This window comes from Peromyscus californicus, unplaced genomic scaffold (assembly GCF_007827085.1).
Source record: "Peromyscus californicus insignis strain IS unplaced genomic scaffold, ASM782708v3 Scaffold_16__1_contigs__length_79575227, whole genome shotgun sequence".
In the NCBI taxonomy this organism is placed as follows: Eukaryota; Metazoa; Chordata; class Mammalia; order Rodentia; family Cricetidae; genus Peromyscus; species Peromyscus californicus.
In genome coordinates, this window is record NW_026294458.1 from 55,547,520 (window position 1) to 55,572,708 (window position 25,189).

Sequence of the window (25,189 nt, forward strand, 5' to 3'; positions counted from 1 at the left end):
GCCATGCCAGTTCTTAGATTTCCCTCTTTGTTGTCTCCTAGTGGTTTCATGTTTTAACTTCAGTTTGTTTTCAAACATTTTTTTTATATATAGAAGGAGACTCCTTCAATCCCAGGAAGTGATGGCAGGAAGCAGAAAGGTATAAAAGGCACGAAAACCAGGAACTATTGCTGGTTAAGCTTCAGGCTTTCAAGAAGCAGTTCAGCTGAGATCCATTAGGATGAGGACACAGAAGCTTCCAGTCTGAGGAAACAGGATCAGCTGAGGAATTGATGAGGTGAAGAAGCTGTGGCTTGTTCTGCTTCTCTGATCTTCCAGCATTCACCTCAATATCTGGCTCCAGGCTTGTTTTTATTAATAAGAACTTTTAAGATTAAGATTCGTGCTACAAGACAGCAAAGAAAATTTTTGTGTATGTGGAAATTAAATTTCCAAAACTACTTCTAGAAAGTGTTCTAATCCCATTGTGGGTTTTTGGCATGTTGTACAAAATCAAACAACTGTGTGTGGATTCTGGGCTGTCTACTTTGTCTCATTTGACTACACAACTATCTGGATGTCAATAGAATAGTATGAGAATATTTTCACTCTTTATTATACTATGAAATCAGGAAATAGGAAGTTCCAAGATTTTGTCTTGCTCTAATTGCTTTGACAGTTTGAGATCTTTTAGAATGTTAACTTCATTATTTTTTCCTCCTGTCAAAAGTACCATTGCAATTTAAGTAAGGATTATTTTTACTCTATAGATTAGATAGTTGATGTATTTTAATAATTTGATTTTTTTCCAGTCTATCAAAAATGATGTTTTCCTTTCTTTGGGTACTATTTTTTATTTTAGTGTTATATATAGTTCAGAATATGAATACTTTATTTCCTTGGATAGATTTATTTGTAATTATTTTATTTTTGGTGTTATTAAAAATTAGATTTCTTATGCCAATAGAGACATAAAGCATAAGAGCCATAGAATTAATAACAAACTAAACCTGAAGTTAGCAGAAAGGAAGATTAATAATTAGGAAGAAATCCATGAGCTAGAATCTAGCAAAACAAGAGAAAAAATAAAGGAAACCAAGTTTTGTTTTTAATAAGAAACAAACTGGACAACTTTTAGAGGAACTAAGAAAAATAGAGAAGAGTAAGAAAAAATGTAAATGAAAAAGGAAACATTGCAACTGGTTTCACAGAACTGAACACACAAGAAATTGATAAATTCTTTGAAAAATGAACATATTGTATGGATATAAAATAAAACATCTGAACAAACAAATAAGGAGTTCAAAGAATGAGTGAGAAATAAAAATATCTCTCAATAGGGTCTGATGATTTTACTGTCACATTCTACCAAACATGTAAAAAAAAATGAATGTCAATATTCTTAAATTCTTTTAAAACACTGAAGAAGAGAGCGCACTCTTTTAGTCTCTTTGAGATGCCATGACGATGTGCCAGAATGTTGTAATGGTTATGAACAATAGATATTTATTTCATACAGATTGGAGATGGGAAAGTTCCAAATGGTAAACACAAAACACACACACACACATACACACACACACACACACACACACACACACACACACACACACACGTTCATAAGTCAACCTTCTCTGGCTCATTATTTACCTACAGGAAGAAAAAGGGCAGCTTTTGGTAAAATTTGTGGGGGTTCTGGTCCCATTATTTATTCTTTCTCAAATTCCTACCTCCCAATTATATTTTTCCCAGTGACTAGGTTTCAACATAGGAACTTTGTGGGGATTAGCATGCATGCAATAGCATTTGCCCCTGGTCCCCACAAATGTATGTTTGTCTCTTTTTTTTTATTAAGAAAATTTTTAAATCATTTTACATACCAATCAAAGATCCCCCTCTTCCATTCTCTCACCCCTACAGACTTCCCCTCCCAACTGATTCCCCATTCCCTCCTACAAGAATGTAAGGCCTCCCATGGGGAGGTGCATTCAGTAGAGGCAGGTCCAAGCCCCTCCCACTGCATCAAGGCTATGTGAAGTGTCCCATGATAGGTAGTGGGCTCCAAAAAAGCCTGCTCATGCACCAGGCATGTTTGTCTTTTCTTTAAAATACACTCACAGCACCACAGTACCCCACTCCCTCTCCCTGCATCAACTCATTCCTGTTAGGCTATAGCATTTCAAAGATAGTGCTATTTTACTGGAACTGGATGATATGTCCTTGAACAGATAGATCAGCCCCAGTCACCAGCAGCCAATATCTCTTTTAGAAAAAAAAAAAAATGTATCCCGTGAATCAGACCTCTGGCAGGGGTAAGTAACCCAGTACAAATGCAACCTTGACTTCTAGCTTCCCCTATCACCTAGTTACCATCTGCCTTTGTGACTCCTAACAAAAACCAGAAGTTTCCAACAAAGTAGAGGGCTCAATTTAGCAGGGTGTGCTAACATAGGCCTGTAGTTCCCTTAATTTGGAAGCTGGATAGGAAAGATAACTTGATTTGAGCCTGAGTTCAAAGACAGTATGGCAATAAAACAAGATCTTGTTAAAAACGGAAAGAAGAAAGGAAGAAAGGAAGGAAGGGAGGGAGGGAAGGAGGAAGGGAGGAAGAAAAGAAGGACAAAAAGAAGAACAAAAGGAAGGAAGGAACCACATGGATAGAATTATTTTAACAATGTAGAAAAGCATTTGAGAACATTCTTTTCACTACTGATCTCCTCATCAGCTAGGACTAAAAGAGCAGGCTTCAGCCTGACAAAGTACTTCTCTAAAAGGTCTGGTGCCAGCAACATACTTACAATTGTGATTTCTCTACTCCTAGGATAGGGAGAAAGATGGGCATGCCTGCTCTCCCCACTCCTCCTCATTAACACACTGGAAGCACAAGACAGTGCAGTAAGGCAACAAAGGAAAATGCAGATACGCAGACTGGAAACCATCAATCACAACACTGTCTTCTCACAGACAGCACGACTGCATATGTGCATAGTGCCAAAGACTCTAAAAAGAATTATTGGACTTGAGAGTTGTTAGCAATATTGCAGTATATAAGGTCAGTGTAACAAACCATCCTTTGTATTTCTGCAAGGAGAAATTTTAATTTTGAATCGAAAATACCTATTCACGTTTAAAATCCAATATAGAATCTACCACCACCATTATTCTCAGTCCAAGATAGGCACAGAAAACTTACCTGTAGCCTTACATACCTGTGGGTTATTTCACTTAATTTGTATTCAGTTACTGCCAGTTAATGAATCACATATTGTCTTCTGCAACAAACTGGCCTAAATGTGAGTTGTGCCTACTAGATCAGCATATTAGATTCCCCTTTATTATATGTCACAAAGGTCTCAAGACATGAGACCTGGGACCCCAGTGGAGAGCTGCCTGAGAATAGATTCCAGCAACCTCCTTTCTATACATCTCAGTACCAAGTAGCTCATGCAGTACTTGAATGTAATGTTGCTGAGTAAATAGACTTTGTGGACAAGGACAAAAACATCACTGAAAGAAACAGTTTCACTATTTCAAGGAAATAAGGCTATTTCTTATAGGAAATTCACACATGAATACACAAAAACACATGTTGTAGTTTACCTCTTTCCCTTACTATATATTCCAGAAACATTAGACATATAAGGCAGCATGCAATAAAAAGGGAATACAATCTATACATCTTATAATGGAAGTTAACAAAGTAGCTAAGATCAATTACCCCTTTTAGCCATATAAGTTTATTACTTAGAGATGAATTAACCACTCTTAAATCTTTCTTGTCTTCTGCTTTACCTTTTCTTTAAAAAAAAAAATCTTGACATCGTACTTAATCCCAGTATCCAAGATTGTCAATAAAATCCTTGTTCTCCAGGTTCAGATCTAGTTTGTCAAATGATGAGAAGCTACCATCTTGGTAAGAAATGACTCTCCTTTCTCAATAATATAAAAAAAGCATGAGCAAAATGGAACTTTGTTTAAGAGGACGAGACACTTGACGTCTCTCCTTACACCACAGAGCTCCAAAACAGGGCTGTTATTGTTGTTCTTCCTCTTCTTCCTCCTCTTTTTCCTCCTTCTCCTTCTATTGTTAGCCATGCTCACTTACACTCCCACAAAAGTAAAAGCAAGCTTTAGGTAATGATATCTCTTAATAAATCCATCTACATAGCATAGGGTGTTGTCTATATTACTGTCTGTTTTTTCCTTATGCACTTCTCTGAGAGGCCCCCTGAAACAGTGCTTTTCAAAATCAATACTTGCATCTAATTTTTTTCACATTCATTATTCCAGTGTCAATCTCTGGCTTCCACAGGTACCCACTCAGGCAACTGTGCCCTCATACACATGTGTACATAAATGTATATCTCTCACACACTTGCTTTATTGGTATAAAACCATTGTATAAGTGTTAGGTTTCATAAAGTCATTTTCTTTCAACTATGACATATACTTTCACTACATTCTTTCCCTCATATTCTTCCCCTTCTCTCACCTCCCACTTTTCTCCTCACTATTATCCTTCCTCTGAGAGTCTCCCATTTTGCCTTCAAGTCATATACACGAAAAATGGTTTCATGCATCTACAGTTAAATCTAAGACCCACACATCACAGAATTCATGGTATTTGCTTTTATTAATCTATAACCTATCATCTGTCTGTCTGTCATTTATCTATCATCCCACTATCTATTGTCTATCAGTTTAGATCACATTTGTTTAGCCTTTCTTATGTTGGTGGATATGATTCCATGTCTTGGCTATTGTGAATAGTCGTAATAACATAGATGAGCAGCCATCTGTGTGGTCATTAGACTTAAATTCTTTAGCATTTGTTTCCCAAAGTGGGTAATACTGTAGTTCTAATTCCAGCTTTTGTAGAAGCAGGAAACTTATTTCCATAACAGAGAGCCTCTTCTGATTGGAGAATTTAGAAGTGGCTCTCTGGTCCCTTTTCCTTGCTGGTATTACATGCTTTCCAGTTTGTCTGCTAACAGAATGAATATTCTGAGGTTGACTTTCTGTCACACTAAGCTGTGGTTGTCTAACTTTGGATTTGTTCTAACTTACACCTTGTAGTTTAGCATTTTCTTGCATAATGCTGGTATTTCCAACACTGTTTCTCTAATTCAGTTCCATACAGGGAAAAGAGGGAGGAAGTCATACTAACTTTTGCTGCTGTGAAATAGCTGTTGACTGTTGATAGAGAATATTAGATATTAGAAGATACAGATATTAGAAGGTTGAGAGCACTCGGAGAAGCCCACAGAAAACAGCCTTATGAGATGTGAACTGGGTTGGGAAGGATGCACGGAATCCAGAAGACTAATCTATAAAAAGTGGAATTCACACCATGCAAGTGAATCTTCTGGATCACAGTGGGACAGCCACTCAAAACTGTGGTACCTAAACTTAGTAGGCTTCCAGGTAGACAAAAATGAACATAGACAGAAAAGTGGTCAGGTCTGGCAAAATGACACCAGCAATAGGTACAGAGTTGTCTCTCACCCTATATAGTCATCTCTGGTGTCTCTGATATTTGTATTGGTATCACATTTGAAAAGGCATTTGGCCCAGAAAGGAATTTGATGGGATGCTCTCAAGCTTGTGTCAAAGGATGCTGAGACTTCGTTTTAGCTCGTGTAGCAATGGGAATGCCCCATACATCGCCGGGGCCTAAAGCGTGCAAACAAATCTGTGCCACGTGCCTAGACCCCCACGCCGCGGTACGCAGGAACACACTCGTCATTGAGAAGGCGCGGCTCCTTTTAGTCACTCTGCAAAGAACTGATGTGTGGTCGGTTTCAGTGAACAATTTGCAATGTGAACAGCTGAAGCAAGCTGTGTCAACAAGACGGGCTTTGAAGTATGACGTGCTGCTGTGTCTATGAAAGCACACGAAGGGAGTACATGATTAGGGCCTAGAGCGTGTGGTTAGGAAGGGAGTAAGGGTAGCGTGCTAGCGTCAGTTGTTGATGGAAAACATCTGCTCCCTTCCCCGTCCCCTTGATTCTCCTGGGAAACAGGCCCCTGATACTATCACTCTGTGCCAGGTCAGCTCCCTCTGTAGACTTCTGGGGCAATATTTGAATCTGTTGAGCAATCAATAGAAAGAAAAAAAAAAGTCGTACAGATCACATGTTGGATGGGGGAAAGTGGCGAATGTGATAAGGGAATGTGAAAGCTGACTGCATTCTCAGCCTTAAAATATCGTCTGCGCTTTCGCTCCTAATTTTCACACTTCACAGCTGCTAATGGATCTCAGCGGAACTAAAGTAAGACTGCTGACAGAAAGATGGCTCTTTGTTAACTCTGTCATGTTTCTTCTTTCCTTATTATCATAGAGAAAGGATTTATTTGCCTCAAATTCCCCTAGTCAGTGAGGTTGATATTCATTTTAAAACTTGGGGTTTCTCCTCGTTTTGAAGAAAAAAAAAAAAAACAAAAGAAAAGAAGTCTTCTTCAGAATCCAAACGGGTGGGTATCAACACCTCCCTGTGTCTGTCACTGGAAACAAAACACACTGGGCAGTCTGCTGAGGTGCCTTGGTACCCAATGTTCCAGGTGTCCCATCTACCCCTGCCCAGTGGCATCTTTCAAGCTAGCCTCTTCAGAATCTCACTAGGGCCAAAGACTTCAAGCTGATTTAGTGATGACAGGAGATAAATAGTGAAAGAAAAGAATGAAAGGGAAATGCTGTTTTTATAACCTTCTGATGCCACTGTACTCAGACACCAACCTTTCCAAGTGAAGACTCTTGGGGATTCTCAGCCAAATGAAACCCAGGGAAAAGTTAGCTCTTTTGTTCATCCTTTGTATTTCCAGTCAGCAGGGTGGAGTTAAAAGCTCTTCTGATATACTGTTACAATCTGATTCAAGGCCATTCTGTTTAAAAATTCCATGACCAAAATATTTCTAGTTTCCATAGCATAGTGGCATAAGTTTCCCTCAGTGCTACTTCTAATTAGTGTTAAATACATACTGCAAATTGTGCCCTGTATCTCAGGACATACCTCAAATTCTAGTACACAAGAGGCTGAAACGGAGATTTTTAGTTTGACAAGACCAAAACAAAACAAAACCTATTTATTTGACCAATATGCTTGTGGATTAATTAATTGATCAATTACAAGGCTTCTTTATTCTTTTTCATTTTGTCCTATGTAATTTTCAGATTTTTTGACACCATAAAAAAGAGAATATATCTGAGTTGCACAGAATATAGTCAAAGAATCATATATGGTGTTTGGGGGGATTAATCCAATTCGTTATTTTTTATAACATTCTCTACAATGTAAACATTGCAATATTAGCCTTAGAAAGACATATTACTAAAGCACTCACAATGTATTTACAATATACACGCATCTATAGAAGATTTTTAAGATGTTTCAGTTCTCATATACTGGTGTTTGTCATTAGGAAATGAAAATTCTCTAGTGCATTTTGACAATTTCTTATTATCAGTCATCAGATTGTATAGTTTCATTACCACATGAGAAAAGTCATACCAACAGTAATTCTTGAATTATAAAGAACTTCTAATATTCCTATGGCATTTGGAGGCAGAGAGAAAATATATCAGAAAACTTAATACTAACAAAAAATGGCCAATGAAACACCATTATTTTCAAAACATAGATTCAAAGACTATAGAATATTTATCTATAAATGTGTGACATCATATTAGACCAACTGAAAGTCTTCTCATTTAAAACAACCATTTCACAATTGTTTGGAATTTTCCAGGTATAATGGAAGGATTGTGAGGTTTTGCAATCAAACATATCCGATTTTGATTAGCTATCTGACCTTGGAGATTTAACCTTTCTGAACTTCAGTTCTCATTTATTAAATGGATTTAATAACAACAACTGCCAAGTGTGTTTGGGAGGATTAAATGAATTTAGGATAGCATCTGGCACCCAGCAAACACTCTGAATATATAATACTTCAGGTGTGGAAAAATATGCAATTAAAGTATAAAACTACTGTCCATCTGTCAATAATTATTTTTATTTAATAACATACCTGACAGCAAGAATTTGACAATTTTGTTGAAAAATGAATGCAATAGCATTTTTGCTCAAATTCCTAGTGGTGGTAGGAAAGAAATGTAACTAGGAAAAGAGAAGATGAGAACAATGTGGAGAAGAGTTCCTTCATGATATTGAGACTTGCTTTCCACTATAGGCAATACACAGTATTTGTAGGGTGAAGGTGAAGAAATTTCCACACAGCACTGAGCAGTGAAACATGTATAACCAAGGTGTTCTGTATGTTGAAAGAGAAAGGTTGAGACATGAATTTAGACCAATTTATGTGGAAATTTAGAAACATTTAAGACTTTAGAAAGGATGTACTGAATAGATAGGACCAAATTTGATTCAGTGAGCATGAAATAATGATAGTTTAATCCTGTGCAGTTAGTAAAATAAGAGCCAGTGGGGCAGCATTTTATTAGAGTAGGAAGTTACACATTTTAGCTTTTATAGCTGAAGATTTAAAACTGAGAAATGGGAAACTACAGTGAATCAATTTCTTGGGCTTCTGTGTTAGCAATTATAAACAGAAATAGCTATGGTACAAGAATTGTGAAATATAGAGAAAAGATTATGATGTATGCTGAGTTTCTGTAAATTACAATGAGCTCCAAATGAGTTAAAAGCAACATGGCTCTCAGAAGTAGATAAGTTACAACAGACAGGAAAGAGATAATAGAAGATGAAGATACAAAATGTAGACACATATATTAATAAGTGGATACTTCACTGTTGCTAATATGGCCTGAATATACTGCAGGTATTTCAGGTGTTTGGACAGTATAGTCAAATATAATTTGTAATTTACCAAGTTTGTATTGCTTTGTTTATACATATGTGCATTCATATAGGACATTATATATGTATAAGCCATTTATTTGAGTACACAGAAAAAAATATGACCACACAAAGAAACTTGTATCTTATTCTAAATCTTGAATTGAGTTCTTTCTGCATTTAAATGATTGTTTTAATTGAATGAAGAACTGTACTTTTTTTTGTTTTGTTTTGTTTTCCGGGCTGAGGACCGAACCCAGGGCCTTGCGCTTGCTAGGCAAGTGCTCTACCACTGAGCTAAATTCCCAACCCCTGAAGAACTGTACTGTTTTGAGGAAGAGGTTATTGACATAGGTGTTTAAAGTACTGTGGCTAGCCAGTAATTCTTATGAAGAAAAGAACAATATGGAAGAAATACAGCAAAGCATGTTAAGAAGAAATAAACAAACAAACAAGCAAACAAACAAAAATAGCAAAAGAGGGATACAGTGCCTGACATTGAAATCCAAGGTTTCAGGAGTATGAAAGCCATGTGAAGGATAAGCCTTTGAGGGTAGGTATTATGGCATCTCATACCTTAGCTGTTCACAAGTGGGAAAAAAATTGAGGGAAAACCCATATTGATTTTGGCACATAGTCACAAGCAGCTTTCCTGTGAGCTGTTACCACAAATGGTGAGGCTTAAGATATTAAGGTGGCCAGGGACTAAGACTTCACACTTGAAATATAAATGGTGAGTGCAGACTTGTCTCTTGAGGGATACCATGGGAAAAAAAATTATTTTTTTTCCAGTGGAAAAATGGTGTTTACTTTCAGAGAGAGGAAAGCTTAGGAAGTTAATAGAAAGAAGGACGTGAGAGAATGCGAACACCCTGAAAAGGCATGAACAGTGTCAGTAGTGGGGAGACGCTTATAAAATGTGCTCCTGTGTCGATTCCAGAACCGAAGAGGACCAATCACTCAGATAGTATTCCTTTTAAAAAGCAGGAGAGCCTTCTTTTTAAGTTCAGAAGCAAGGATTTGGAACAAGAGTACATGGAGAAATTAAAGATTAGATTACCTACTGGGCAGGACAGATTGAGAACTGAGCACAAAATCAATGGACAGATGATTAGGCTACAGGTACTGCTCTCTGCCCTTGGCTACAGTAATACCCTGCCATGTGTATGGGGTTTATATATAGACTTTCCTGCTCTGGAAGGCAGAACAGAGGAAACACCAGTTGTGATACTTTAAGTGTCTCCAAGAGTGCAAGGGGGTGAGCGAGCCAGTGGTGGTACGAAGGGAAGCAGGAGAGGAAAAGGCACAGGGTACAGCCAACCCATGGAGGTGAAAGAAGTCAATTCAGCATAGCTAACACTTCTGGAAGAGCCCTAGTTTCAGGATTAATGCTCCACCCCCGTATGTGAAGAAAGAAAAAGAACAGTTGCTGGAGAAGCACGGACCGCAGTGAGAGCCAAGAATCATTCAACCGAGAGGGGATGTAAAGGCAGAAAATGGCGAGACTGAAAAATTGTGATTCATTGAAAAATAATTTAACTTCCATATGTCAGTCATCCGTGATGGGCCAGGGCTTGTCACTGAGCAATTGTGGTGATCTGAATGAGACATGTCTTCCTTAGGCTTAGGTCTTTGAATACTTGGTCCTCAGTTGGTGGTGCTGTTTGGGGTGTCGTGGAGCTTTTAGGAGGCAAAGCCTTGACAGAGAAAGTATAATGCTGAGTACGGGCTTGGAGAGGTTATTGCCTCATCCCTACCTCCCATTTTCACTCTGTTATCAGAGATGGAAGATATGTCTCAGCTTCCAGCTCCCATGGAGCGTTGCTATGCCTCCCGTGCCGTTATGGACTCTCCTCCTGGAACCATGAACCCAAATTAGCTTTATTCCTTAAGTTGCTTCTGGTCATGGTACTTTACCACAGCACCAGAAATGTAATTCATGTATCAACTCCATTTATCAATGTTATTAGAGATGAGTAGGTGAAAACCGTGGTGCCAGGATTGTTGTAGAATATTATTTTAGGGTGTGTTACATTTGCTTAGGCTATGGAACATTTGCTTGATGATGCAAAGATGGGCTGCATTTGTTTATGTTGCATTTGTTTAACTCTGTGAAGCTGTGTTACTGTGCCTGTCTAAAATACCTGATGGTCTAATAAAGAGCTGAACAACCAATAGTGAGGGAGGGCTGGCAGGCAGAGAGAAATAATAGAAGAAGAAATCTGGGGGTGGGGGGAAGGAAGAAGGAACAAGAGAGGAAGGAAGAGGATGCTAGGGGCCAACCACCCAGCACCCAGCTACACAACCAGTGATGGAGTAAGAAAGTAAGATATATAGAAGTAAGAAAAGGAAAAAGCCCAGAGGCAAAAGGTAGGTGGGGTAGTTTAAGAAAAGCTGGCAAGAAACAAGCAAGCTAAGGCCAGGCATTTATAAATAAAAATAAGCCACCATGTGGGGTTTATTTGGGAGCTGGGTGACAGGCCCCCAAAAGAGTAAAGAGCCAAAGAACAAAGAGTTGTTACTAATAACTCTTTAATAATTAGTTATAACTAATCTTACAGGAAAAAAAATGGTCATTTTGGCCATTGCCAAGTTAGTTGTAAATATTCTACATTCCATTCATTGACTGAGGTTGGCCTCTTCTGCAAGTGTTTGCTAACACCAGTTAAATAAATGAATGTGGAATAGTCTTTTGAGATTTTTTGTTTGCTTTGTGTTTTATTATTATGTTATTGTTATTATTATTACTATTACTATTATTATTATTATTATTATTATTATTATTATTATTGGTTTGTTTGAGATAGGATTTCACTGTTTGGCCCTGGATGACCTGGAACTCACTATGGAACTCATAGAGGTCCACCTGCCTCTGCCTCCCTAGTGCTAAGAATCTAGGCATGTGCTCAACTTCAAATGTAGAAAAACCTTCAAAAAGACTTTTTCTTCATATATATAAAGTATCATTTAAGTTTCCTATTATTCTGTTAATATAATAAGTTATTTTGCTTTGAAAAATATTAACAAATTTTGTGTTTGCTATGACTTATCAAGTTAATATAATTTATATTGCTGAATTCTGTTGATTGATTATCTGTAGAGAATTGTTGCATGCAGTTCCCAAGTGATATACTTCAATGTCAATTTCCAGTACTGACTTTGGTTTCACTAATAGGAACATTATTGTCTTGTTAAATCAACTAGAAATTTCCTTCTTTATTTATTTAAAGTATGTACTAAATCTGTATTACATCTCTCCCAGATGTTTAAATGAATTCACCAATGAAGCCATCCAAATTCGTAGCTTTCTTTCTGGGAGATTTCTGATAGTCAACTTATTTTTATACAAATATTAGTAAAAGTATTCTAATAATGCACTTTGGTATGGTGAATATTCAAATAATAAATTCACTTTGCCCAATATTTTGCCATATTTTGTTTTAATTGCATTTTCATTATTGTTTTGATATATTTAATTCAGGTAGATGCTAGTTTTAGTATTTTCTAGTGGTTCCTTTAGAACAGGCATATGCATCTTTAGTATTTTAGAGCTCATTCAGTGCTTAAGCTGTACCACTTCATATACAATGTTAAAAACATACAGTCACGGAGTTCACTGACCTCACCCTTCTCCCTTCTTATCCACAATCCCCTATGTGTTATAATTCTATATACTTCGTTTTACAGAATTCAAGTTTCACTGCTTAACAAAACTCACACAGGTGATAGAGAAATCAAGAAGAAAAGCAGATAGCTTGTATTTTTCCTCATAGTTACGGAGTTTGGTCCTTTGGGGGCTTCTATAAGGCCTCTCATCTTTATATTAGAGCTGGCCATCTGTTGGTGGTGTCTGGTACCTTACTTTCTACAAGTCCGCACCCAATTGTCCTCTTTGAAAGTAACTTTCTGTTGAAGACCGTACCTCTTTATGCAGACTGTGGGACAACTGCCTTGTGTTTTCTTGTTTGATTTCTCTCAGCACTTTCGTTTCTCTTTCCACGGCCGAATGCTCATCATTGTTTCTCATGAGGAGGAAGCAGTCCTTTGTGTTTGGTGTCCTCTTTACTTTTCATCCAACAATTACAGTTTTATTACTTTGCAGATAGTTTTCTCGAAATTCTTAATGAATCCCCTATTTTTTTTTTTTTTGGCTGCTGATAGCACTCTGATTTTGCATCTGGTAGATATATCATGTCTTCTTCCAGATGTGCATTCCTATTCAGTTTTTCCCCACCTCTGCTTCTTTTTCAGTGTTCTCAAGTTGCATGTATTTTTCATGTTTGTTTAAGAGTTTATAGGCACTACTTTTCTTTAAGAGCTAAATAAGTTAATGAATATATGCATATTTTCACACACACACACACACACACACACACACACACACACACACACACACACCAATAAAGGAATGAGATCCTCAGCTCTGCTACACAAAGTATCTTGAGTTCTTTATGCTTATTGGTCACCTTAGCACTTCAGAAATTTCAGAACATCAGAACATCGCTGAAGATGCTTAAATGTACAATAGGAATAAAAGTGTCCATTGCTATGATTAGTCTCAACTGGCAATTTGACAATACATAGAATCATATGGGAGATGGACCCTTGGGTAAACCTGTAGAAAACACTCCTGATAAGATTAATTGATGTAGGCTGACCCTTCCTCCCTGTAGATGGGGCCATTCCCTAGGTAGGAATACTGGACTGTATAAAATAGAGCAAGCAAGATGAAGGTTCATTGCTCTCTGTTCTTTATTACTGATGAGATGTGACTAGCTGTTTTAGGCTACTGTTCTCTGAGTCCCCTGCTATGATGGACTGAACTTTTGAACTATGGAGCTAAAATAAACCCACTCCCTTAAGTTGCATGTGTCAGATCTTATTATAACAGCAGATTAGAAACTAAGTGAGATCAGAGTTTTATTGTTAAGATAAAAGGATTAAAAGTAGGAAAATATCTCAGTCTATAGGAGTTATTATAAAGCATTCAAGAAACCTTGAGTTTGATGATCACTACCACATAAAACTGGATAACTTGGCACATGTTTTTAATCCCAGCACTCAGAAGACAGAGGCAGGTGGATCTCTGTGAGTTCAAGGCCAGGCTGGTCTACAAAGTGAGTTCCAGGACAGCCAGGACTGTTACACAGAGAAACCAAAAAAAAAAAAAAAAAAAAAGGTATATCTTAGTACACCCCTGTAATTCCAGCATATGGGAGATAAAGGAAGGAGACAGAGAAATTCAAGGTTACCCTCAGCTACATCAAAGGTTTGAGGCCTTGCATTTATTTACGACCATTATTGATACTACTTTTGAAAAAAGTCTAATACACTAATCAATGAATCAAGACTGTAGTTGAGTTTCTTTGGGAATATAAATACCTGACCCATAAAATTATTTGAACTGTTCATCATTTATATTTCAGAGTGAAGGAATTAGTAGAATTCCTTTCTAAAAGCAAGGTGGGCAAGGGTGGACCAGACAGAGAGGACTGTAAGCATTTTCAGTGAGTGTCATACATGCAAATACAAAGGCCAGGAGGGAAAAGCTAGTTCAAAATTCCTACCCATAAGGTAGTTCCACCTACGTAAGTCACTACAATTCATATAAAAATTTCTCTGTCCTGTAAAGATATATGTTCTTTCTTATTCTTTCTCTCCCTTCCTCTTCCTCTTTCCCCCTCCCTCTCCCTCTCTCCCTTTATCTCCCCTCTCATATGATCCACAAAAAAACAGCAAGAGCTTTGTGTGCAAGTGACAAAGTTTGATCAGAATGAATTGGGGGAAGGTCGTCTAACTTCATGATGGATTGCAAGCCAAAGACAGAGGAAAAAGAATGTACTTTATACTAAACTTTATCTTACTCAAGTAATCTGCCAGAAACAGCCACATTAGACAGAGCCATTAATTAATTTCTCAGTTTAATAGTTTGAGGTGAATTGCTTAAAGGAATGCTCTATTAAGAATCAAAACTTCTGTAAGCCTTTGTAGAGAGCATAATTAAAGGTGCATTGTTATTTCTTTGGTAATAGATGAATTTTGAATATGGCAATGAACAAATAATTTGTGGGTCTGTAAATGAAAACACATTTGAAACAATAACACTCTAGGCTATATGTTTATTAATGGTACAAGCAACAAATGATCTGGAACAGGGTTAGAGATTCCAAGGAATTAGTATTAAATGATCTAGCTGAGAAATAAAATCCATTTCAGATTCTAACAGGCTTTGGGTGTAGTAATATTTTACCATGTTTTTAGACATTATATATATTAGAATGAAGTATACAAAGTAGATCATTAAATAAACTGTAAACAAAAGTAAGAATTCTTTATAATGAAATACATTTGTGTAGATGAACATAAAATACATAAACAAATCTCAAGTCACATGCTTTATTATATATTTTATCAATATACATGCAATCCTTGCTTATATAATTATGCATGTGATTTATGAATTTAGTGAATATTTTATTTAGAGTCTTACTTATTGAAAGAAAATAAACTTGGTGAGATTTTAATAAGTTTGAGCTGTACAGTAAAGAGCCTTTTATTAATTTTAGAAAGAAATATATTCTAAGAGGCAATGAAAATATCAGTCAACAGAAGTGTAGGGTTCCAGTAAATAGGTAAAGCACCACAACTCAACAATTTATTTCAGATACAGCTCATGGCTATTAGTTACATAAATTCATGTTGAATGGCTTTCAGGTTTATTTAGAATATTTTGCATATGACTGGCAACAGACCAAGAATACAGCTTTAAAAAGTAATAAATGTCCACTCTGAAAGTCTGTCAGCAAGTGATAAAAGTACCTTCCTATACTATGACTAATGATGTAATATGCTAAATATTAAATGTGATGAGTTGAAACAACTACTGATAAACATATTAGCCTGTACCTTGGCCCAGTGATGTTTTAATGGTTCAGAACAGATGTTTTAATAGGTAAAAATGAGGTAATTAGTACAGATTTTAGATTTACATAATCATTTAAAAACTGGTCATCTCTTAATGGAATTGTTTATAAAACATAATGTTTGGCAACATATGCTGGTTAGGAAAGATAATCAAAGCAAGATACATTAATAACATTATTTTACTATTGAAGTATTGTTTTCATAAGCCTTTGCGATGGTTTTTGTATGTCATCTGGAAATCTTTGTGAAAGTCTAGTGTTTATGTGATGTTAGGAGCAGGGAGAATCTTTGTGAACTGATTAAATATTGAAAGCAGAACCACATGAGTCATCTCACTGTACTTAGAAAAGGACAACTCAGAGAACTACTCCACCTTTTCTACTGTATGAGGACATCATGAGAAACTGTCATCTATGAAATGGGAGTCAAGCCCTCAACCAACACTGAATCTCTTGATACACTTATACTGGACTTCCCAGACTATGAAATAGTTATAAATACGTGTCTCTTATTTATGGTAGTTGCTTAAAGTTCCTCAAACAAACATATCCAAGTTGAGTGTACAAAGTAAAAAAAAAAAACCAAAAAACCAAAAAAAACCAAGTATTTATTATTGTTATGATTATGTCAAATAAGGTAAATTAGAAAATTGTACATTTTTTTTTAAGAAATATTGACTATAACTTTTGGCTACATTACTTCAAATGTTGTGTCCCAATATCCTAAGCACATTTTTCCTAAGAAGCCAAATTGCTCAAACTTAGCTTTGTTGAATTATTATGAGGGGTAGACAACATTCTAATATAAGGAATATGAGTACATGCTGATTAGATATTTCTAGAATAATCAAGGATTATTACTAGAAAACATGGCTGTTAGTGACAAAGAAGGAAAATGGGTATCATTTTTAAAGGGGCTCTACTTTAAGCAAGAATGATAAATTAACTTTTGAAATACAATGGTGAAGTATTTACTAATAATAACCACATGAAAAAGTTTTCCCAGTGTGATTCACAACTTCTATTTAGTGATTTGAGAGTATGTTGGTAGAATTTTGCAAAATGCTAGAATCGTAAGGCAGTATAAATCTGCTTACTACTACTCTTCTAAAAACTGGCATAATTTAATAAGAAGCTGATGTTTTTTAGGTGGGTAATCTGGGTAATCTCAACTTGAGAATATTCATGTTGTATAATTTAAGATCAAATTGACTTTTGTGCTTTTTTTTAAATTTGTTAAGCAGGGTAGGAGTCACATTTTCTTAGTCCTTATATCTCAAAAGAGATGATTCTGATTTATTCAAGTTGTATCAAAAGGCATCCTTAATAATTTTTATACTGGTACAGCATAGAACGTAAACAGAAACCCATAAAACCAGGTGATGTATGTTTGAAAAACAACTTATTGGATGAGAGTCTTTATTTCCTTTGACTCCGAGTTCCTCTCTCTTTTCCTGTGTGTAGCTGAGGGCGCTGACATCCAGCTGAACATGGGGAAGTACAAAGAAGCTCAGGAGGCTGCTATCAGATCACAGTGCAGGGTAACAGCACACAATCTTGAAAAGGTGCATTTGCAGGTTAATTGGTGATTAAATAAAACCATGAGAGTGTTTCTTAGTGAATTCATGTCATTTTCAAAGTATTTTCAGCTGGATGGACTCTTGCCAAGCCTTCTAGCTTATGAAACAACGGTTCAGGGTTATTAAGAGCAAATACCCTAGAGAGATTAATCTGTGCTATCCCAATGGGTTGACCTTTCCCCAAAGACACAGCAATTTAATTATCTACTTTGAAAAGCACAATTATACTAAAATTCAAAACCTGATTTATAGACAGGTTTTATATTCTCATCTATAATGCATGTAAATAAGAGTTGGTGTACTTTTTCCTCAGGCTACTGAGCATGTTTTGTAACTAAACAAATACCAAATAGCTCCCAATTTATAAAATTAGGAGTTAGTTTTGTAGCAACTTTTTTTTCAAGTTATAGGTGTTTTGCATTCTGCCTTCATTCTCAGTTTGCACATTACCTGCACTCTTGTAAATAATCACATGTGTATATGTCCTGTAAACCCGTGAAATCTGACCTAAGTAGAACATCTATTAAAAACAAGATGATGTCATCTTCTGTTCTCCAATTTATGATTCTGTATTTGATCTCATACACAAATAAAACAGCACCTCATTATAATATGATATTGAAATTTCGAACTGGCTTGTAATTATAAACTTGAAATGAGATAAATTATGCTCTGAACCAATCAACTTCAATATTTAATTAAAGACATATTTACCTTCTCTCACAACTCCACTGACAGTTAGATGAGAAGAGACATATGAAAACATGCACAGCACACACATACAACACACACAATCATCCAAAAACCAAAAACCTTATACAAGGGGACTTTTGGTTTTGTGTTTTGTATATGTATTTTGGTTATTAAAATGGTAACACTGAACTGCAGGTATTTTTATTAAAATGGATTTGTGCATTTATTTTTGTATGTGCACAGGGGGATGGTACGGATGCACATCATAGCACACATTGAGGTCAGAGGACAACTTTTAGGAGTCAGTTCTTCCCCTCTCCCATGTGGATTTGAAGACTTGAACTCAGATCATCTAAGCAGCAAGTGGTTTTCCTTGATGCACTATCTTGCTGGCCTTGACCTACTACCCAAAAAATTCCTTGAAAAATCCTTTTTAGTTCCCATGATAGCATTCATGAGAATCAGCAGGGATTATTTAACTGAGACTTAAAAATATAGCTGTAGCTATTTTTGCTAAAATATAAATGTAAATTTTAGGACATTTTACTTTAGTTGAAACCTACTATAGAAATATAGAGAAATTGGTATAGGTGAGAAGAAGCGGGAGAGGAAGAAGAGCAGGTGGAGGAAGAGGAGGCTAATCGTTTTTAGTGAATAAGGAGAAAGTCAAAAATTGGCTCAACTGAGACCAGGTGACAGGCATGTGTCCTAAAAATCTATTGATGTATCTCAACAAGAAGAAAAATATGAAAAGCATGAATCCAGAAATCTATAAAAACGAATCAATTTGCAAATGATAGATCCTAGTAGCTTTCTTTAAGCCAGAAATTGCTGTATGTAACTACAGTCTTAGTGGATAGTGATTAGAAGACATTCAAGTTTCCTTTCTATGTGTTAATGTTGATTACATCCAAGTATTTTCTTTAATTCAGGTTTACAAATACACACACACACACACACACACACACACACACACACACACACACACCACAAATACATGCTAGGTTTTGTTGGAGAAAACATCCAGAAATTCAAAGTAAGAAGTCATATTTTTGGTTCAATAAAATGTTTATATAGCTCTCAGTTGTTAATGTAAAAACAACACCATCAAATGCAGGGCTACACAGAGGCTGGGAAATGTTCTTGTCTCAAAGGGATAGTAAGAACAGTGGTGGAAATATTTTTCACATAAAAGTCTCTGTTTATTCAAGACATAGTGTGAAGAATATAGAGTCAGTAGAGATTCCTAGAAAAAAGATAGAACCAATTTTCTTCTTCATCTTCACCATATGAATAATATCAGTAATATCCAACCAATAGTTTGTCGAGTTTTCAAAAGTTTTAATTTAATTTCTACTCATTTTTATACTTTTCTCCACATCCATATGTGGTGACTCCTATGCTTTCCTCCCTTATTTAAGATTTTAACATTGAAGGTAAGAAGTAGACAAATAAAAAAAAACCACAAAATCTAAAACAGTGGCCTATTACCAAAGAGTTATTTATAATAATATATGTTTACTTTCCAAAGTGTGAATATATAATTTTATGGATACAAAGATAGACCAACATCTCAATCATTCCAAATTGTTTAGATTTCAGAGTCCAGCTCCAACCTGTTGAAAGGTTCTTTGAGGGAGGAGAGAGGAATGAGGACGTATTAGATAGAAATACAGACGGAGATGGAGAGAGAAAGAGAGACACAGGATAGCTTCGAGAGGGCCTGGGTCAATACCCAGCCACCCTAGGTTTATTCCAAAGGGCTTTTTATACAATGCCAAGGAGCAAGGCAAATGTCTTCCCCCTTTCAAGATCAAAACACAAGGTACAGCCAAATAGAGACCCTTCAAAACACCTGGTAACCATGCCGGTGGCCAAATCATCCCATTATGCAGCCCGGCTGGGTAAAGCAAGCCCAGATTCTCTCACCCTGAGTAAGGTCTCACTAGAGAGCCTCTGTGGGCCCCCACGTTTAGAGATGGGAAATTCAGGATATTCATATTTATTTCATGTGTTATTATCTGAGTTGTTGGACACCTTTTTCAGCATCTTAAGTCCAAAATAGCAGAGTCTACTCAATTATAAAGGGACATTAGGGAGTTTGCCATAAACCCTGTTGAAACAGAGACGTGATTTTAACTACTTTTGCCCATCTGCCCCTGGAGCCTTAATAGTGAAACCATGATGACATCCAAGTCTATGACCTCTTTTGTGGCAATGTCATTGTGGCAATAAAATAAACAAATGTGGTACTTGGAGAGAATTTGATGTTTTACATGAGTTCCATACAACTTTTTGCCTTCTTAACTGCCATTAGAAATACTTAATGTTGCTTCTGAAATAGTACAAACAGATCTTACTATGGTTTATAAAAATAGGTAGTCTTTAACTTCAATTTTAATGCTTCCATAGGAACAAATTAATTATAGTGAGCATCAGAGAACTTTAATCCCCCAAATCAGCATGATTTTGAGCATTTGAAGGGATAAACTAAATCTACTTGACCTTGAACTTTGCAGCATCCCCTCTGAATAGTCTACAGGAAAGCATAATTTTCTCTTCAATTTCAATCACTCTCTTTAGTTGTTATGAATGATGTACAAACAGAAATAAAACTGACATCAGAGTTTATTGAATTTCAGTTTTTGGAAACTATAAGCAAAGCAAAAAAAGAGTAAATAATAATAACAGAATAGAATATTCAGTATAACGCTCATGGCATAAATATAAAAATGAAAATTGTAAGCTGTTTATTGATGTGTAAAATGGGAAATTAAGTTTGTTTAAATTTACTAGAACAAGAAGTGTAGTTCAGAGAGACAATGGCAGCTGACAAATAGAATGAAGCTCCACATCTTACATGGAAACTTGAGGACAGGATATAGGTAATGGCAGGGATTTAACTCTTGGCGGGAAAACAAGAGACATTTGCACATGTATAAATGTAATAAGGAACATAACCTAAGAAAATTATTCTATCTTATTGACTAAACCAATGAAAAGACAAGTTTGGTTTTGGCTTTGGTTTTGGTTTTGTTTTGAGACAGGCTCTCACCATGTAGCTTGGTGTGGCTGTGTTCCCTGTTCCTGTATCTACCACCCAAGTACCAAGATTTCAGGGATGCATCACCACATATCACAATTTTTATTATTTATTGCATTACTATTGCTAATAATAATAATTATTATTATTGTGTGTGATATAATGGTGTGATGATTTATGTATGTGATGTGATGATATGGTGGTATGATGGTTTGTATGCATGATTTCTTTTTTATGTTCGTGTGGATGATTTTCGTGTGTGTGTGTGTGTGTGTGTGTGTGTGTGTGTGTGTGTGTGTGTGTGTTTGCGTGTGTGATAGTTAATGTGTATGTGCAGTAGTGCCCATGTGGAGGTCAAAGGATAACTTTTAGGAGTTGGTTTCCTACTCTACCTTGGGATCTGGAATCTAGCTCCGATTATCAGGCCTGGGCAGCTAACACTTTTAGTCCCTGAACAACCCTACTAGAACACTTTTCTTCTCTTTTCATGTAATTTTTTATTTAAAAAATTTTCTTTCCTTTTACATACAAACCCCTGTTCCCCCTCCCTCCTCTTCTCTCCATCCCCATCACCAACTCCCATCTTACCTCCAATCCCTTCCTTATAGAGGGTAAGGCTTCATTGGGTAATCAACACAGGCTATCATACCATGCTGGGGCCAGACCTAGCCCCTCCCCTCTGCATCAAGGAAACACTTTTCTTCTTAATGTTTAATTTCTTTTTCAAAGTCACTTTATTGTCCAAACTTTACACATATTAGTTTTAGGATAAAACTTTTGAAGTTACAATGTTATGAAAATTACTCTATTGTCCTAGGCCATGAAATGATGGCCTTCTACAGTCACAGGACATGTTAAAAGGCAGCTTGTCTAATCCTCTTTCAGATATATAAGTTTTCTCTACAATAATGTTTTTAGCATAATTTTGATCACTTTCATAACAGGAAGTTCACCATGCTTTTGTAACATTCCAGCTCTGATCATGATTAGAGTCTTCATTATGCATCAAAAGCTTATCATTTCAACCCTGTGCATTTGTTCTTTGGTTAATTACGGATAAAACAATAATATCTGAGATACTGGGTATTAAAATATTAGAAATGAAACTTAGATTTTTCTTTTAAATCTCAAAAGTGCCAGTAAAATACATTTCTACAAATTATACCAGTTTGTTAACAATTCACTAAATCCCATTTAACCACTATAAATGAGCACCGTGGGATACATCAGTTTTGTTATTGGTGGAATCACTCTCCCCTGTTAGCAATAATAGGCCTCATTATTAAAGAGGACTATGATCCATGAAGAAGTGCCAACAGCTTATTTTAATTCAATAGAAAATTACCTCTATTATCACTTTCAGGATAAACAAAACAAATAAAGGGCTAATTTAAGTCTCCATACTGTTGGAAACATACAGCCATTCATGGCGAATTTGTCATACTGGACATCTATTTTATAAGCTCTTCCTTTAATGGTATCAAGTTTAGAATTACCTTCAATGTGAACCATGACAATCTATATTTCTTCCTCACTTTAAGTTTTTTGCTTGTTTGGTTTTTATCATCTTTGTTTATAATAATTTTTCCTCCCATTTATTTTTTTAATCCGGATAAAAATGCTATGTCAGATACATTGTCATTTCAGTAATTAGTATTTGAAATTAATAAATATCTATGTTTTATGTTCACAAATCAAATTCTAAACATGGAATAGACTATAAATTTGACGGCTTGATAAAGATCTTTATGTTTAAATGTTTGAAATTCCATCAAAGGGAAGGACATAAGGTAGACTCAAATGCAAAGAAATATATACTCTTTCATGTCACTATTTAAGAGAGACCAAGGCCATGCTGACGGAGCCTAACTATTTCTGCCTGCAGTATTTTCTTTCTGGGGAAGTATCCTGAGAAACCAGACACAGACTTGCTGTGTCCACATCCTGTGATCCATCAGCAGAGGCTTCTTGATTCATCTTAAAAATCTGAATAAGACATAGCTATGAATGCATATGCTTATGATGAAATCTCTGTTATGTTTTAAATATAAAGTGTCACACACAGGTTTGAGTTGGAAGTTTGGTTTGGGAAAGACTGATTGAGGAGGAGTCTGACCTGAATGGGTTAATTCCTTGGAGAATTCATAATATGATAGCATTATTGCCATGTTCTGAAACATGGAAGGTGGGGCAGAATTGGAAGAAATCAGTTACTGGAAGATGGATTTTTCACAGAAAAGCTTTCTCTTTATTATTTATTCAACTTGAGGTGAGCTAATTTTCTAGTTCATATTCTTACCAAAGTGACTTCCAACATCACCTAGGGTCCACTGTAATGGACCAGGAGCATGAAGAATCGATTCCTCAGAGACTGTGAGCAGAAAGAAACCTTTGCTTCTTGTAAATTACCCCATTTGTTATTTGTCACAATGATGAAAATCTAACACATTTTAAATTTGAACTTCCTAAAGCAATTTCTGAAATTAAATAGGAAGAAGATGCTGTGAATTTGTGCACTTTTAGTTCTAGCTATTCAGGAGCTTGAGGTAGAAGGACTTCAAATTTGAGGCAACTCTGGGTGACATGGGACACTTAAAGCTAACTTGGATATCCAAATGAGACCTGTATAATTATAGTAGATATTTTTAGCCTGAAAGAATGATGCCATATTGTTTTCAGCAAAATGGATAGAACTGGAAATAGTCGTATTAATCAAATTAAGCCAGATTCTGAAAAACAAACATTTTCTTTTCATTTGTAGGTTCTGGATTTATTTATTTGTTTTACAGATACATAAAGCCTATACATACTCGAGACATGGAAGTAAAAGCAAAACTGTCTAGTGAGCAGAGGAGATGGGTGAGCAGAGAGGGGAGGATGGGGGAAGAGGATAATATGGGATTTGGTGATAGGTTTAAGCTCAGCATACATTATATACTTGTATGACCATATCTTTCTGTAATATGGTATCAGGTACAATGCGCATACAACAATGGGAAAATTCACTCAAATTGTTTATTTTTATTTAAATTAAAATAAAATCAAGAAAAATGATTTATTTTCAAAACAAAAAATGATGTCGAGAGAAAAAAGTAGGAGCTAAAAAAAAAATCCCCCAATATTCTTACAAGGTGAAACGTACGGACAACATCAACAAAAATCGATAATCCCTTATTGTGAAGTATGAAAAGCTTGAGTCGGTCAGAGCGGCTGTGCCATGTAGCAGTTTCACTCCAAAGCCCAAGCTCTTTAACAGCATTTTGCTCGGGAATGTATGTGCGGCCAGCATCATGGTGATTTGCTCGCATCCTGCTTGCTTGATTACATCTGTGTAAAGATAGAGAGAGGGTGAGAGCAGGGAGGCTTGCAAACATCTTCTCCATATGTTTTAAAGGAAAGAAGGATCTTTCAAAGGCAGCATTCACTGAGTGATGTCCCTTGACTCCCCCCTACCCCATTCTCTTTGTCCCATGTCTCTGGCAGAAAGAGACACATAGACTTTTGCAGCTAACCTGAGCATAGAGTCTCCCCTGAGATATTTTCTGTGTTACACCATTAAACACCTGCCTTGAAACCTCCTTCAGAAGCATTGCTATCCAATTTACTCACTCACAAAATCATTAAGGCAAAATGAAAAGATCGACATGAGTTTTCAGTGCATTCTTCTTTACTAACAGACATGAAGTGTCTAGCTAGGAGCTTGGGGAGGGAGTAGCAGTGTACCGAACATCAAAATTCAGAGGAAAGGAACAGGGAACCATTCGGGGCAGACGCCAATGCAGGACGAGGAGTACAGCCTAGGCATTGTGTAAATAATCAGCTCTCAAATCATCAGTGCAATCCAGGCTAAGGCAATACTGATTCCTTGATTAAAAAAAAAAAATCAAGTGAGTTAAACGTTACAAGGACATAAGGATGGAGAATTCCCAAAGCACATCTTATTCACACAGGGAAACAAACCCAAATAAACAAAACATGCACACAGCTGTGTAGCTTATTGTCAGATTCAGATGCGAATCTTCAAGTATTTATGGGTGAACAACAAAACAGACACCACCCTGCTTTTATTTCTCTTTTTGACCCCTCCGAAAAGGAAACCATTTTAACTGCAAGGCAGAGTAAGATGTATGCAGTAATAACATAAATTGTGCATTG